Genomic DNA, 17,656 nt, shown 5'->3' with positions numbered 1-17,656 from the left:
TAAATCTCGTTCAGGAAAACTGAAATGCTGACACGTTCCTTGGATTTGGTCTGTCATTCCCCTCTAGCTCCTCGCACTTGTACAATTCACAAGGTCATGAGTACAAAATGTGCTTGCTAACTTACACAAGAATAAAGCTGTCAGATGGGCTGAGGGCTCCTTGTGTACCAGTTTAGTGAAATATGATTATCCAAGCTGTAAAATGGATAAACCTATTAAATTAATAAATCTGCTGCCCTGAAGACTATGACTGATGTCGTTGCCTTACCTACAAGGCACCCTTTCTTAAATTAATACTTGATAAAGGAGTAAATCTTTTAAAGACACACACTAAAGCTTTGCATTGAAGAGTTATCTTTTGTGTTAGAAACTGTAAGTACTTTTTACTGCAATGGATGTAAGTGAGAGGAAATGAATTCCAGGGAAAAAAAAAAAGGAGTCTTAGAAAATGTTATTACCCAGCTAACACTGTGGGCTGCTTCTTATCTGTACACAACTAATCACAGCCCTGTTTCTTTTTTTATTCTAATGTGTGAGTGGATTTTAGTGCTCATGAAAGTGAAGGATAATTAGTAGGGTAGTGGATAAAGTGGAAGGGCACTGCCTTATCAAAGGCAGATTGGGTCAGCTATACATGGGCAAAAGAAATCACGATTTTCTTCTTTCAGCTGCTTTGATTTATTACTCTCAAGGTCCAACAATGAAGTTTCACATCAGGGGAGAGAGAAAGAAAAAGAGTTTCAAAGGGTTCATCCTTCTTGACTTCTTAGAAAGCCTTTAGCATATTGTGTTTGTTAGGGCCCAAGATCACTGTTCTTTATTAATAGTCTATTACACAGACAACCTTGCAGAAACAAAAAAAACACTCTACAAGGCACCGACCAAATTTAGGCCAAGACAAAATATCTGTTGCTGAGATTTTACAGTCCAAAATAAAAATCCTAAAAAGTGGAAGGGAAATGAGCACAGACATACAAAAGGAGCTGCTTTAAGATCACATGGCAACCAACCAGCAAAAATATGGAACAGAAAACAGATTCCCTGATCCACCCCAGGACCCACTGATAAACTTATACTGCAATAATGTTAAAAATGAGACAAAAATAAAATCTCACTGCATCCAAAGGCATCCAACATTGTGCTCAAAACTCAAAAGTGAATTTGTAAAAGGAAACAGGAAATGAAAACTAAAGAGGGTTGACATGATTACGGGGTGTTAATAAGAAAAGACATAAGCCAGGGGCCTTGATGTACAACTAGACAACAAGAGGTTACGTTTGGAGTCAGGGCTATGCTAATTTGCAAACTTGGGTCCATTTCATTAAGTGAGCTGAGAGACAGGCTGTCTCAGTCCAGCAGAGAGGGATCTCATTATCCATGTAGGGAGCAAGAGATAAGAATCTTTTAATAATTGCTGGGAAGTTTTTTTTATGATGATATGGAATGCCAATTTATGCCTCTCCACTCAATGTGGATAAAAACCAGCCTCCTTCACAGTTCAAACCAGCCCCCCTCTGGCTGTGGCCATTAGGACAGGGAGGGAAAACAGAGACTAATGTGCTTGCCCAGGAGACCAATGCTGCAAAACTCCATTAAATGCATTTCATATTGGGAACATGTTTGTTTACGATGGTTGGAATACTTTGCCAAGGCTTTTTACTTAATTTTTAATGGGCACAGCTGTAGGATTTAGGGCCAAATCCAAACCCCAGTGCAGCCAACGGGCAGGACTGCTACTGACAACTAGCCTTTGGATCAAACCCTTTACTCACTCCTTCTTAAGGAATGGCGCTGAATTGACACATTTGGAAAAACTTGAAGAGCTTGTATTACTTTGGCAAAAGCATTGTTTGCAGTGCTTTCCCTTTGGTCCCTCTCTCCATAACACAGCCACGGCAGCCATGAGAAAGGAGATTTCTAGCAGGTAGAGGTTTGTACAACTACTGCCTTCCCTGCTAGAAGTATTGTGCCTACTTCAGGCTAAGCAGAGCACAGATTTTGTGACAGGGACAAGTTTAGCCTACGAGAGACTGACTTTGAGAGGCTTGTGCCTTTCACATGACGGTACCAAATACAGTTCTGACCACCTCTAGAAGCATTTGCATGAAAAAGAAGGGGTAAAGTTAGACAAAGTCTCACACTTATGTTTTACTACATAATATCTGCTAAAATCTGAGATACAGACACAACAACTTAGCAAAATCACACTAACAGCATTAATCTTTTAAGAGTAGGCTTTTCCCTCTGCACAAACTTACACTGCAAGGAAAGGAGGAAGCAGAACTATTTCCACAAATCTGTTCCTTTGGTTGAAGTCCCTGGGTTGGACTGTACATTAGTGTTGGAAAACACTGTCCAGGGAACTCTGAAGCCGTGCTTATCTCTAAAGCTGGCTGCATGATTTGTTTTTATTCACTGGGTCAACCTAAGGACTACGTACAACTTATCTGTCTCTGCAGCAGGAACTAAATTATAAGGCTCTCTTCAGCTGACCTTGCCTCTTTTCCCAGTTTCTGGCTGTTCATGAACCATCTTTAATTTCCCATATGCCCATTTGCTATTGGAAGTCATTTGGTCAATATCTTTGTGAAAGGCACTCCCAGATTTCCCTTTGCAGGCAAGACTGGAGACGGATTGGGAAAATGGAAACTGATTTTTTTGGATAAAAATTTCATGTTTTGGGTCCTCAATTTGATGGGAACAGCATAAGAATCAGCTATGTGGGCACAGTTACTCACCCAGGATGGCAACAGTGCCTCCAGTGAGCATTTAATGGCATTTATATTTGAGGAAAAAAAGAGAAGAAAGTGCTGATTTAAGTGTGCTCACAAGGACAAGGTTAGTCAAGGGAAACCCAGAAGTCTGGAAAGAGGAGCAGAGGGCAGGAGTGGCACCAAAGGGCACACATTTCTCCCTGGAGACTGTGTGGCTGCCCGGGGACAGCTCTCATCACATGCCAAGCCAACAGAAAGTGTCCCATCCCAGACCTGAGACTGAAGGTGCTGCAATACATCCCATTCTTTACTCACAGCTGGAAGAAAAGAGCTTGAGGTTTACACAGAGCACCTTCTCGCAGCCTCACTGCAGAGGGGCCTGAGACAAACTGGTTTTAAGCAGCTGGTGTTCAGTCCTCTAAACTAACAGTGCCCACCATCACTATCCCACCCCTCAGGGCTATGAAGAAATACGGGCAAAGGCTGCAGTAGATCATGCCCAGCCAATATTAAATGGCTCTAATGAAGTTTACATTACACCAGTCATCTTAAATGCCCAGGTAAACACCCACTGAGACACGCCACTGAAAGTCTTGGTCACTGGGCAGTATAAGCATAGCTGGAAGCACCAGCCTTGTGCCTGCAAAACACCTTGAGTTCTTGATATCCTAAGACTTATCCTGTAAGTCTCATCACTGTCCTATAAAGTGATGTTTGCAGTCCCCTCTTCTAGTATTTTTTAACACAATGGAAAAGCCTCTATAGTAACCATGTTGTGCGAGCTTTCCTTTCTGTGCACTTAAACCAGAGCTGAAGTATCCAAATAACATAGTTACAGACTTTGAGAACATTTCAGTAAATACTAATCAAGCCACTAGGCAAATTCTATCACTTTTTCAGCTTTGGGTTCCCCACATCTATGCAATTGCTGTACTGTATCATACTTCACCCCAGGCAGCAGTGAAATGATGTACATCACCCTTCACTTTTAAAAGCTTCTATCTCCCAGTCATCCTTGCTAAGGATATTCCAAGCCTTACTTTGCTATCAAAGACCTCATCATGGTAAAACATATGGTGATCTTTCCAAGTGGATAAATGATTTCCACTAGGGGCTTGTGTGAGACTACTGAATTCAGTTTTGCTTTTGAATTAAGTCACCAAATTTCAACCCAGATACTTAAAAAAGAAAACCTAAAATTCATAATGTGACACTCCTGAGGCTTAACGCTGGTTCCTCTGGTCTCTTCTGTCTACTGCCCACAGGTTCCTGTTTTTGAGTTAGAAGCATATATCCCAGTTACCTTGGCCTGAGTTTATTTGCAGTGTATGGAGATAAAAGTCCAGCTGTAATATAATTGGAATTAAGTGGGGTAATAGGCTCCAGATTTTTAAAAACATATTAAAAGGAGATCTCTCTTTCTCTCTGCTTATTTCTCATAATTACAATATGAATTTAAGGCACTATAAAATTAATAGAACCCTGACTGGTGACTGAAGTCTCCTACACAGGCAGACAGACAGCCTGTCCCTGCCCGTGCCCTCCAGCTGTGACTGTAACCCTACACATGATAACAACGGCTTTACTTCTAGGCAATCTCATTTATTGACCCTTTAAGAGGGATGTTAAAAGACCAATTGAAACTAATAATGTGTAATGCTTTCCGTGAGCTCAAACCTTGACCATACGCAGAAGATTTTAAATTACTCACCTCATTACATGCCACAGGAAAGCTGTGGGAAAATCACCCTCTACTACTGATGAGATATGTACACACACATAGGGAGATTTGCAAGCTGGAAGTGCAGATATGGTAAAGTCACCTTTAGCCTATGATGGCTATGGTTTGATTTCATGTTTTAGGGAGGTTTTGGTAAACTTGAATAATAAAACTATTTTTCTTGTCCCATTTCCTTGCAAGGTATTTTTGGCCTGATGCTGGTGTCCGAGCAGGTCAGGGCAGAGTGGGCCATAGTCTGCAGATGTCACAGCCACTGTTCCATGGCCCTGGGGCTCTGAAAAGGATGCACTGTGCATCTAGGTCCACTTAGGAAAAAAAAAAATCTTGTTTTCTGTGCTCTCATTTCACAAATAGGTGTAGTCATATCTGGAAGGCAGTGGCTGTGTGTTATGAATGCAAGAGGGAGGAGATGGAAAGGGAGGCTCTTGTTAGCAGCTCCTGCAGATGAGCTATTGTGCCCAGCCACATACCTGTAACATGTACAAGTAAACCAGATCTGTGCACACAGGCATATTCACTCAAGTGTAGGATATGATATAATTATAGCCAATTAAATCATTTTCTCTAAGACGCTTTTTAGAAATCAAGCTGTTACTTACTCATCAGGCTGTCAGTAAACACCACTCTCTCACATACAACATGTTTAACTTCTGCTCAGGTTACATTACTTGAACACAATCTTCACGGTAATTAATGACACCTCTATCAGTTCCCAGCTTTTCCGGACCTCTGCAAACAAGCAAAAATAATAATTGAGGGAATTTTCCTTTACCCATTTGATTATGGGAAGGCTTGTTTGTTTGCTTTTTACTTACTATTTCTATATTCAATACAACTTCTACAGGTGGGGAGGGAATCACTCTGACCCCAGTCCTGGGAATGCTCAGTCATGCCAGCACCTTCAGGTTAGGGAACAGATCACAAATAAATTGAGAAGTTCAGCTTTACAGAGTTCAAGGCTTGCTTTGCTAGGTGTGCATTTGAAACTGATTCCTGTTCACTTCACAAATATATATATGTTCATTTTGGGTCACAAACATACTTATTTTTGTCAGTACATATATATACTTATCTATCCTGTAAACACATACAAGTGAGCCCTGGGCCTGCAGCCCAGCTGATTGCAGTTCTGGGCGTTATGTTAGTTCTGGCTCAGTTTTCTGAAGTTATGTCTACACTTTTCCCTTGCATCAGGCAGTTCTTTCAGAGGCACTTTCTGTTGCAGTTATAGATGAATAATGACGTATTGCCTGGCCCAGAAATGTCAAGTGGACTGGTGAGAAGTGCATTTTGTGATGTTCCTGGCAACAGCATCACTAAAATCCAGTGTGCAAAGCTGACAGGCTGTCTTAGCCCCTCTACAACCTGGGCTTGTCCTCAGCATCTACCAGCCAGGCCCACCTTAATTCATCACAATCCGCTTCTGTCTCTATCCTAAAAAAGACATGGAGCTTAAACAATGTTATTTAACCTCCCGTGCCCTCTCCCCATATTTCTACCAGCGCCAAACACCCGTAAACTCATTCCAAAAAGCCACACATTACCCAACCAATGCTGCCTAAGGAAAGCATTCAGGAGTGTTTATGGGGCAGCTGAAGTGTAATGATTTAGTAGATGTTTATAAATGTTTATACTGTACAGATTAACATTCCCCAGGGGGCCTGTAATGAAGAGAGTGCTCCAACTGGAATCAAACCAGCCAGCCTGGGCTGAATGAGCATGAATGAATCCTGCTGGCCTACCCTCACGAGCTGTTTACTCAGTTTGAACGGATTTCCTCCATCCATGCTCCTTATTTTGGGAGAGGCAGTACAGGAATCTGGTCTCAGAAGAAGCACAGTTTGGAAACATGTTAGAAAATCCAGCCTGTCACTTGGATCATAGGAATTACTCACAAACTGCACTATACAAAAGAACAAAGAGCCCAACCCTTGGGCTGTGGAAGTGGAGGCTGAAACTCCTGTTGGCTTCAAAGGGAGCTGGGTCTCACTCTCAGAATCCAGTTTTCAAACATCATTTCCAAGTGAAAATCATATTGAAACAGCCAAGCCCTGCTACTGGGACTTGGCACTTACAATTTGTTTCACATTAGGCCACTATGGTAAAAAAACATGACTTGAGGTAGTGAGATGTGCTGGAGGCTCCCAGCAATGGCTGATGAAACACTGAGCTACTGTGGTGGGCAGCTTCTCCAAGTGCCTCCCTGAAGATGATGGACATCTTTTATTCAGAGTAAATGAAGTAACAACTTCAGTTTGTTGGCTGATGGCCCAAAGAGTAAAAATATCTGTTTCTGGTCCTGGCTGCATGAAATACGTTTTAAATTGCAGTCAGTTTAACAACATGAACACCAAACTCAAAAATTAAGGCTGGGAACTGGTGGATGAAGCTGGGCCTGCCTTGATGCCTCAGAAGCAATAAGCAAGCAGGTTTTAAATGATCCTAACAGCAGTGATGACTGGGAGAAGTACAAGAGGAAGATAATTTCTTTTGGGGCATGGTGCCAAGTGGAAAAAAGTCAGCCTTTGAAATCACAAGTAAAGAAACAAACCGCTCTGGATTTCTGCTGTGGTCAGGAGAGTAAGATTTTTGTACATGACACATATTCAGAGAGTGAAACATCTCAAGGGGGCCAGGGAAGGGTGGGAAGAAAATAGAAAGGATGATGACATGGCCATAGTCAGCATGGGCCAAAGAGAGTGGCCAGAAACACCAAACAGAGTGAACTGTTATCTTCAAGAAATCTATATCTTCTGCTGCCAATGGATTTCTGCAGAGGGCCTTCTTCCAGCTGTGCTTTTTTTTTTTTTTTTTTTTTTTTTTTCTGCTGTGATAAGATTTCTCACTTCTCCAAAAATTATTCTACCTCTGGCTCTGACAGTGACATGCCTGCATTGGACAAACAGAAGCACCATGCACTTCAGGTGTTCTCAAAGTAAAATACCAAATATTCCTCGCAAACTCTTAAACCACAGCACTAGAGGCTGAAAATGTGTACTGTGATTCTGGAGCCTATCCAATAGGTCAGAGAGATGGAGAGGGCTCAAGACATAAAAGCATTACTTTCAGTGGCTCTCTGAGATGTTTTTAAAGGTGCAAAAATAAGTTTGCTTTGAATCTTGGATGGAGACAGTGGACGAAGGTAATTTTGTTTGCAGTGGTTTATTTGCCCATCTCACGAAGCTGTCTGAGCTCGTTACAGTGTTTGGCAAACACTCCTGGTACAAGTTCTGTGCTGTAACCCCACTTGGGTCTTTAGAGCAGTGGAAAAGACAGATATTTGAAATCTTCTGGAGCACTGTAACCATCAGGTAATTAGCTGTAGCAGGCTTACAGCGTAGGAAAGGCTCACGAGAGCTCTGAAATGAAAGCAAAAAATGCCTCCTGGAACTAATTTTAGAGTGGCTTGAAGTGTTTAATACTGCAAATTATTGCCAGTGAGGAAACATCAAGGTACTGCTGGATCTTAATAGCGGCAAAGCAGCAGGAATGGTTCACCCTAAGCTGCCTCCTGCTGATGGCTAAGCAATCAGACACACTGTACACCCCTCACAAGGTGCAGGGGCAGCTATGTTTTGTTCCCAGTGACTTACAAAGTGGCCTGGAATTGTTCCTCTCTTCTTTGTGTCTGGGAAGGAGCCTTTATCAGCAATGCCAATTCAGGCCTACTTTGCAAACAGCAGAGAATAAGGAAGAGGAGACCAAACACTGGGGTACAGACAGCATCTACCACTGCATCATGCTGGATCCCTCTTCCATGGGGATCTCCATCCTTCAGAAAGCAGGGAAGGGTTTGTAGAGGGGCACAAGAAGGCAGAGCACTTTACTCCTTCATACCTAGGACCTGTCTCATTTGGAAAGATGTCTTTCTGATTCCTTGCTCTGCTCATGAGTCCTCATTAATGAAGCTGAGGAGATTGGATTTATTCTTTCATCCCTCCAGGAGTCAGTTTCTCCCGTGTGGAGAAAATAAATGTCAACCTTGTGAGGACTGCTTTTAGCGATAAGAAATACCAGATATGAGACCAGAAAAAGATTTCTTAGGGTCTTAAGCCCTATTTGCCCTCATACAGATCTTCAGCTCTGCAAACCCATTCTATATTTTTACCAGACATCTTCTGAGGGAAAAAAGGAAACTCCATGTCTCCTCCCAAAGGGAAGGTACTCAAGAATCCTTTTGCTATGATGGTTAAAAACCCCTTCATTTACCTTCCAGACAGAATTTATCCATAGCCAATTAATACCCTTCTGTTATTCTGCCAAAATATTCTTGGATCTTTAATAAGTACTCTGTCTAGCTCTGTGGAAGCTCTGCAATTGATTGCTACAGAACTTAGGAGTTCCCTTTTCCACAAGCCATAGGAAGAAGTATTAATAACAGAATGTGCTGTAATTCCCCATGCAAATTTTGCAGGAGCCCATCCAGGTGTGTGCAAGAATCCAAGCATTAATCTCAAAACTATTTCCACTACCAGCCTTCCCAGCTGTAAAGCTTTTCTCATCATTTAAAAACAAAGGAGAGGTAACAAGCTACACTTTAACATTTGCTTGAAAATTCTTTCTCAAACAGGAGAGCTGCAGTGTCTTTCCAAAACCCACCAGGCACCAGGAAACATTTCCTTTGCAGAGACCAAAATAAAGATCCTGCATATTTCATTGAACAACAAGCATTTTTGAACTCAGATTTTGTATCTTTTTAGGCACATGTATCCTTTTGCACATGCACCCATTAGATCTGCAAACCCAAGTGATCGAAACGTCAGAACTAAGGTTAACCATAAACCCCTATTCATCTGCATTATGAGTCACTCTTTAAATATAGAATTATGCCTTGTTTTCCAGATTCTACCTCAGGATGGACAGTGTTCACTTAATGAGCAGATATTCAATATTTTGTTTCAGTGTCATTATTCAGCATGTGGCTTGAGGCCTCATTTACCACATACTACTCCAAACCTGCTTGCAAGACACAATTGCTAATTTTCTTGTGTGTTTTTCTAGGGCTCTTATCAGTATGGCATATGAGTGCTTCACAACCCTCATTTCTCCTAACAACACCCTGTAAGACGAGAGGATATTATTATTCTTGTTTAACAGATGGGAAACTGAAACACAAAGAGATTCAGGTCAAAACATTCTGCTAGAGATGGGTCCCCAAACTGAGATGTCTGGGAATTGATTTCTCAGAATGTTTAACGTTGTACAGCTTCATATGTCAGGAGAAATAGCACAGGCAGTGTACTCTGCAAATGGAAACGCAGGAAGCAAAATAAAATTAATAGCCAGTTGGGAAGAATTTAGTTCAAATTGACTTCTCTGAGACTGGATGAAAGTTTTGCAGGATTCAGATGCTTGAACCATGAGATCTCACATTTTCTTTTCAATTCTCTGCCTTTTACTAAGCTCTCCCTGCTTCCACAGCAAATACAGGCAAAGTCCGTCAGGCATCAGCCTCCTGCTCTCCCCAGCTCTGACTCATGTCCTGAGCTGCTCCACCTTCTGAAGTGAATTAGACCAGGGTGCACTGCTGAATATAGCACATGGTCAAGTAATTAAAGACTAGACCAAGCACAGGTACAAAGGGAAGCCAAATAAACACTTTGCAGGAAACCCTAATTTCATGATTTCCCGATACCCATTTCTAAATAATAAGCTTTTCAAGGAGAACAGTCCCCCTTATACATAGGTATATATATATAAAATATAAATTTTATATACGAATGCAATTTTAAACTAAAATATGAATGTATTTTATATATGATAAATATAATATATAGGATAAAAATGTTATTATATATGTGTACTAATATAAACTCATGTATACTTATACTCTTGTTCCTGATTCAAAATCAGTCGAAATTTGCCAAAGACTGCAAAAGGTACCTGGCATGGTATATTATGCCCAAATGATTATAAAGTTTTCAATTTAAAATTAAAGGTGAACAAAAATCTTCCCAATAGGTTTCAGTTCAGCCTTCTGACTGTGTCTTTCAGGAAATCAGGATACATGTGCCTGGGTAAATCAGAACCACTTGTATTTTATAACATTCCCTGCTGAAGGAGTATGTAGAAGCAGAGCTCCAAATTTCCAGTATTCAGGAAATTCAGTTATTTCATAATTTCATTTCATTCTGAATCGAGAGAACACCTATGCCTCCCTTGCCTCAAACTTCCAAATTCCCTTAAAATTTTATTTGTGTTGGGTTGAAACTGTTCTAAGTAAATCAACCAGAGCTGATACCAGCACTGGAAATTTTAATGTGAGTATTTGGAGCTTGACAGAATTACAAGGAAATAAAGTAGCCTGGAAAGTTTCAAGCAATCCTAGTTACAGGTACGCCACCAGCTATTTCTAAAATACCACTGCAGTAGCATCTACATTTTGCAATAAAAAACTTATTAAGTGTGCTATGTGTTATTTTCAATACAGTGATACTCAGGAATGTATCCTCATTTTCCAGGTACTTTTACTGTCTCTCCCACTTAGAGCAGAGTGAGGAGTGGAGCTCTGCTCTTTCCTCACGCACAGGTCTGTCTCATTTCATACACTCATGAAAGAAGACCCGAATCTGAACTTTTTTAACCTAAAGGACTGATCACCAACTTGTGTAAGAAGGAGCAGCAGCTCTGAGCTTCCCATACAGACGCAGTGACTGCAGCAGGCAGAACCAGCCCGCCTCAGCTCCCAGCACAGAACACACACTTGTGGGCAGATCAAGGGGGCTTTTAAGAGATGAAACCAGGGTTTGCATTAATTAAATGCCATAGAAAGTTAGACAACCTGGCAGTTTTGCTGATTAATATTTTGTTCATTGTTTTCTTATCAAGGGGACAGGCAATTTGACTCAGTCACCTTTTGAAGGATACGCTGGGGCTTGTGTGAATCTGGGCTTCTCCCAGTTCTCAAAGGAACAGTCATGAGAACTGTTTAATCAAAAAAACCCCCTATGTCAGGATCTTCTATTTTGAAGGGAGGTGAGAAATCAGAATTCAGCACTCAGCTCAGAAGGGCTCTTTCCGTAATGCTCGGGGAGTGGAAACCGCTCAGCGTGGCAGCTGCCAGCAGCCAGCAAGGAATTCCCCTGTCATGAGGGCCATGACTCACACGTGCCCCTGCTGCTCCTCTCCCTCAGATGTAGGGGCCATACTTGTGGTCTGGGATGTGTCAGGAGAAAGGACCTGGCAGAGCTCTCCTCTGTTACACAACCTCGCTGTCCCTGCCCAGAGAGGCACGGTCCACCCAGGGCAGGGAGCTGCTGCAGGTGGCATGGGCTACAAAATCCTTTTGCAGCTGATATTTCCTTTCTCCCCTCATTTTCCTTAATCCTCTGCTCTTCTGGAATAACCAGAGTAACCCAGTCAGCTCCTGAGCAATCACAATGCTGTTATAAAAGTCATCCCATAAAAAAAAAGGATTTTTAGCGTGGGTTTCAGCGGTGTAAAATGAGGCTCCACACAGAGCAGAGCTGACACAGGTACGGAGGTCCCTCATCAGTTTTGCTCAATAAATTCACAGCAGAGCTGCTGCCACAGCAGCATGAGCAGTTTGCAACATTTGTATTTGTGCTCTGGCTATTTATTACTGTGTTTTTCACAAGCCCTTTTAATGCCTCCAGGAGTAATTTATGGGGACAGAATAGCACGAAAAGAGCAGATCCCACTTATTCAAATCTCTGGATGATGAAAATCACATGAGAAGAGCAGGTTTCACATTGTTTCCTCTCCATAAATGGCTTTCTGAGGCAGTAAAAGCCATGTAAAAGCAAATATAAACACTGTACAAACACCAAGATATTCAGGTTTGTTTGGACTTATCCAAACACTGCCCAGAGATTTTCAGGTTTATTCAGGTTTGGGCTCTGTTTTGTTAACTCATTCCATGAAACACTGCAGGCTGTAGTTAATATAACCAACTAGATATATGCACTAAAATTTCTTTTAACTAATTTTACTGCACAAGAGGATTACTTTAACAAAAAAAATTCTTATATATAAAGTATAAATCTTGTTACTTTTCAGATTGATAAGTAATGTGTGTGACTGTGGTGATTCTTTTTTCCTTTTTTTTTTTTGTTCTTCATTTGGCAGTTCTCACAGCTTCTGCTCCAGCACATGAACCAGACTGATCTGGACACCCAGGATGATCCAAGTTTCCAGCAACTGACATGTTGGTTATTAATTTTATAAAATAAGCAAATTAGTGAAGCTTGACTAACAAACTTTTTGATCCAGTGAACACTCATTTGTGCAGTCACATTAGGAATCATAACCTTTTAGTGCTAAGAGTAATAGCAGGGACATGGAGAGGTCACCAAGTTCCCTTCCTAGGGCTGGGGGTATAATTTTGGAGGTATCTGTCACACACAAAAGTTTGAAATGACATGAAATTTCTAAAATAAGTAGCACTTGCCTGTAAAAGGCAAATTAAAAAGGTTTCTTTGTCTTGTCTTTTTTCATTAATTAACATTCTGACTCCCTAATGAAGTTTCCAGATAAAGTCATACAATCGCAGAATGGTTTGGGGTGGAAGAGACCTTAAAGATCCTCTTATTTCAACCCCTGCCATGGGCAGAGATGCCTTTCACTATCCCATTTTGCTCCAAGCCCTGTCCAACCTGGCCTTGGACACTTCCAGGGATCCAGGGGCAGCCACAGCTTCTCTGGGCACCCTGTGCCAGGGCCTCCCCACCCTCACAGGGAGGAATTTTTTCCTAATATCCAATCTAAACTTACTCTTTCAGTTTAAAGCCATCCCCTCTTGTCACAGGATACAATGTTTTCTAATTCAGCTCTACTATATTTCATGTTTTGCCTCATGAGACCAAATTTATTACACTGAGGGATGTAATTTAATAGTATATTTTAAACAACCACGAGTTTACCTGCTTGGCTGCTCATTTTTCACAAAGTCATTACAGGAAGCATTTAAAAGTCAGAAAACTGCCTCAAAATTTGTTTGAGTAATCCAGGCTTCATGATTCTGCAAGAGAGAATGGAAAGTTAACTTGAGAGGTTTCCTCTGCTGCTTGTCACACCAAAATGCCATACAGGCAGGCAGATCCTTTACCACACTGTTTTCCTACAGGTTCATGGAGAGAAATCTCAACCTAGACCTTCATCCAGCAAAAAAACCTGCACTCAGTCTCACTTTCCTTCACTATTGCCTCTGTGTAATCAGAGGAAATAATCCACATTGCACACAAAGCAGCCATCATTTTTCAAGTGTTTGCAACATCCCAGCCCTCCCAGACCCGAGCTGTGCAAAGCCTCAGGATTATTCATAATTTCACCAGCCTGATTCAGCAGAAATAACATGGAACCATTTCGAGTCACATTTAAAGCTGTTTATGGGTATGGGGAAAAGTTGTGTCCCCTGAACAAAATGTTGCTTTCTCTCAGCTTCATTGCTGGGTTAAAGGAGAATTAAACTGTTCTGGAACTTGCTTGGAAGAGAGGGAGCAGGGGGATAGAGAAGGACAATTTATCTCTAAATTACATTGCTATTCAGAGTAAACCACAGAGAGCTGTAATGGGACAAGTAATTTTTTTACATAGTATAATTAATTAGAACCCATAAACCCCAATTAAACAGCACTTTTGAGACTATCAAGTGGTGCATGTTTGAAACTGCAAATATGACAGTATAAGTACGTTTTTATAGCTGGGCACACTCCTCAGGATTATTTTCAGTGCTCTACTAAAATGGGAAATGGCACCAGTTAGGCCCCTGCTAATAAATCGCTTGGAAACAGGCGATATTAATAATCTTTATGGGGGTAGGATGGAAGCCAGATGGGGCAGGGAGGGAAGTGTGAAAGTGGCATAATATATTGGCCTGGAAAACATAATCCAGGCCAAAGCAGAAATGTAATCTTGGTGTGCATCAGAGAGGGCTGGGAATATAAAAGGGGAAGGTGATGTCTGAAAGGGGACTCGCCCTGGGAGATCAGGAGGACGGCTTCTGAGGTAAGGAAAGCAACACCCTACAAGGTGAGCATCTGCATGGGCAAGGAAGCAGAGGAAAAAGATGCTCCAGGGGATTTAACAGCCCCTGGCAAGGAGGGGGCTCTGTCCCTTGGCCTGTAAATGGGCAATGGCGCTGGGAGCTCCCCGGGTGTCCCTCCCTGGAGGAGCCGTGCGTGCAGGCGATGGGACGCGTGTGCGCGGGCTCCGTGCACAAGCAGTGTGAGGAAAAGCTCCCTCTGCCCTTGTTTATTTACACGAGGCCCCGGTTGTGTTTGACTTGGCAGGCGGGGGCCCCGCGCCCTGTGCCAAGCGCTAATTCCCGGCCGCCCCGCAGGCCCTGGCGCGCACCTGACAGTCATTAGCGCCCGGGCCCATTTTGTTCTCACATTTCGGGCACTGACCCGCAGCCACGCACGGCTCCGGCAGACACTCCATCACCTCCCTGTCAGCAGCTCCAGCCCGGCAGCCCCTGCCCTGCCAGCGAGCACGGAGCTAATGAGGGCTGGGGAGAAGCCTTCACCTTCAGAGAGACGCCCCTCTTCGCACGCAGAGCGGCGGACGCTCCACAGAGGCCTTCTTGCTCCTTAAATTATGACTTTGTTTGGGTTTGGAATATTTTATCCTTCAGAAAATAGCGTGATAAGTAAACAACTGGTGACAGCTGAGCCTTGGTGACAGAACCAGACATTAAATTCTAGCATTCCCGTTCAGCTGTACAATGCTCCTCGTGCTAGCTGCTCCCCAAAAGGGGCATCTCTATCTTATCAGTCACTCAGAAAATTCCTCCAGTCACCTATCAGCATAAGAAGAACATTTAACCTAGAAATGCAGAAAAACACACTTTCAGATGAAGGAGAAATGGAGGGAACAGCTTGGCTGGATAGAAAGCGTTGCGGCAAGGACTCGCAACATCCATGAGGAGATATGGGAGGAGTATCAAGGAGATAAGAGCTTTCTGCAGAAATGCTTTGCACTACATGTTATGCTCTGCGGAGGTCTGCAGAGTGCTGCCACATTCTTTATATACATGGGGAGGCTATTCAGCCCTTAGTTTTTAAGAATCCATTTACTAAATTGGAGAATCTTATAAATATTTGCGTTTCTTAAGTCTTATGCCAATTTATGTGCATTGAGACCCTTAAGCTTTCTCACCAACATAAATTATTCTAAGATCTGACTTCTTGCCAGCTCCAAATACTGTCGTTTTAGTTTGACAGACACATATCTTTTCTTTTTATCCACTTCGTGCACAATTTTCTCCATTTAATATCAATAGGGACAGAGACTCTAACAAGTCAGCAGTCAGTCCTAGGTTGCAGACAAGTTTTGGACTAAGTTCTTATGAACTTAAAAGGAAGGAATAAGAGACTTAAACTGCTGGAGAGCTCCAGATTTCCATGAGAGAGAACAGCATTATAATTTTTTTCTATGTCAGTCTCAAGGCAATGCACTTTTCAGTGATCCCTTACTAAAATTTATTTTTAAAAAAAGCAAAAATTCCAAACCAGCAGAGACTCATTTTGGATTTGTCTTAGAGGCTTTTTTCCAAATTTCTCTGGAGCCTGCATTGTTGAACGTGTGGTAATTTAGCACAAGACCTTATAGTCAGATCTACAGTTGTAGATCTAATAAAATGCTTATGCCATGTTTTCAGACATTGCAAAAGCAGTATTTTATCTGAAATACACTAAGTAGATGTTGATATTGACATTTTTTCCAGAGTCTGTAGAGTTTACACACAGCTTCTCTACAAGCCTTGTACCTCAGGTCTCACTTCTGTCCTTAAACTGTTGGGCTTTTTGGAGGATAATTTCCCATTTGAAAGTTAAGGCACTGGTAGACAGCATATAAATGCACAGAAATGAAAATGGTCCTGAGCATGTAAAAGCTGGGATGATTTAATGTAAAATATATAAGGTGCTTGCTCCAACAGCACAAAATATAGGTTTTCTTCCTAATAGAGGTTTTATTTTTCTTAGTCCAAAAAATACAAAGGTGTTCTGCACTGTACAAGGCATAGTGAGATGAAGAACCCACTCTTCAATTTAAGCAACAGACATGGCAAGAATAATCTCTCTGGACACTGCAGAACTGGACATTTAGTAGAGATTCATGCAGACACAAACAGGGTCACCACCTAGTGAAGGAAGGACAGAAAAATTGCCTTAATCTTAAATCCTGGTTTAGTTATTTCAAGGAAAAAAAGCACATTTTAAGGAAATTGGAAAGCTGTGACTGCAGCAGACTCATGGTCTAGTTAGTTAGGGGATAGAGGCATGAAGAATATCAGCAACCATCAACAGGATGGCAAATGCCATTTGAATAGACATGTGTCATTCCTGTACCGCAGCCAAGTGAAACTACAAACACTATTAAAAGTATAAAGAGGCTTTAATTTACATTCCTGCTAAGGCATCTTTCTGTTGCCAGAATATTGCTAGTGGGCTTAGTATAAATGAGAATCTGGCCTTAATATTCTCAAACAGAAAAGTGAAATACACAGACATATTGACTTGGATTAGTATGCTCTGTTCTGTTAACCCAAGGTATCTGCATGGACCAAAACTGGCAGAAAGAATATGAATCTGAACCTCAAGTGCATAGCAGCTTCAGCGAGCACAAATGATCTAAAGAGCCACTTCCTATGGCAGCAAAATCAGGCCTGTAGAATCATAAAGGTTGGAAAAGACCTCCAAGATCATGGAGTGCAACCATTAACCCAGCACTGCCAGGTCCACCACTAAATCATGTCCTGGAGTATGGATCTAAACATTTTCTGCACACTTTAATATTGCTTATTTCCTTTATTTTTAGCATCACATCCCCCAGCCACACAGCACACAACTCAAAACACTGTCTACTTCATTTTACCCCTGCCATGGCAGCAATCTTGGTGCTAAAGTCAGAATTCCAACACCCACCTAAACACAAGCCACCCAGGAAGATCCAATACTTGATAACAAACTTCAGACTTCTAATGAAAAAGACAAAAAGCCTTGAATACCAGCAGTGCCTGGAGAGGAAGTTGTGTCCTTTGCTGGAGAGAGGCACAGCAATAAACAAAGGACAGCAATCCCTGCCAATGTGACCAGGGGCAATACACACCAGCCAGGAGCTGGAGGAACTTCCTCCTATCACCAGAAGCATCTCTGCACCCTGCCCATTAGCCCATTTTCAGCTGTGGCCCGTTCCAGATGTTCCAGAGGAAGAGGGAAGAACAAACCAACCCAGAGGC

General features: G+C 42.0%; 1 long non-coding RNA gene across 17 annotated transcripts in view; it reads right to left on the bottom strand.

Annotated features, from left to right (window-relative positions):
* LOC121672864 overlaps positions 1-17,656 on the bottom strand; it is an 81,732-nt gene that overhangs the window by 51,250 nt on the left and 12,826 nt on the right. For 15 of the 17 annotated variants that reach the window (XR_006019059.1, XR_006019047.1, XR_006019049.1 and 12 more), the window contains 3 exons: positions 13,338-13,435; positions 5,271-5,354; positions 5,055-5,184 (listed from right to left, as the gene is read on the bottom strand). This is a non-coding gene — a long non-coding RNA (uncharacterized LOC121672864). Of the gene's footprint in view, positions 1-5,054; positions 5,185-5,270; positions 5,355-13,337; positions 16,559-17,656 lie in introns of all 17 variants that reach the window. The other 2 variants (XR_006019048.1, XR_006019056.1) reach the window with 2 other exon arrangements.

This window comes from Corvus kubaryi, unplaced genomic scaffold (genome assembly GCF_017639235.1).
Source record: "Corvus kubaryi isolate FWS band 111438036 unplaced genomic scaffold, C.kubaryi_AGA036_p1.0 65018, whole genome shotgun sequence".
Classification (NCBI taxonomy): Eukaryota; Metazoa; Chordata; class Aves; order Passeriformes; family Corvidae; genus Corvus; species Corvus kubaryi.
This window is presented reverse-complemented; position numbering and strand designations above follow the sequence as displayed.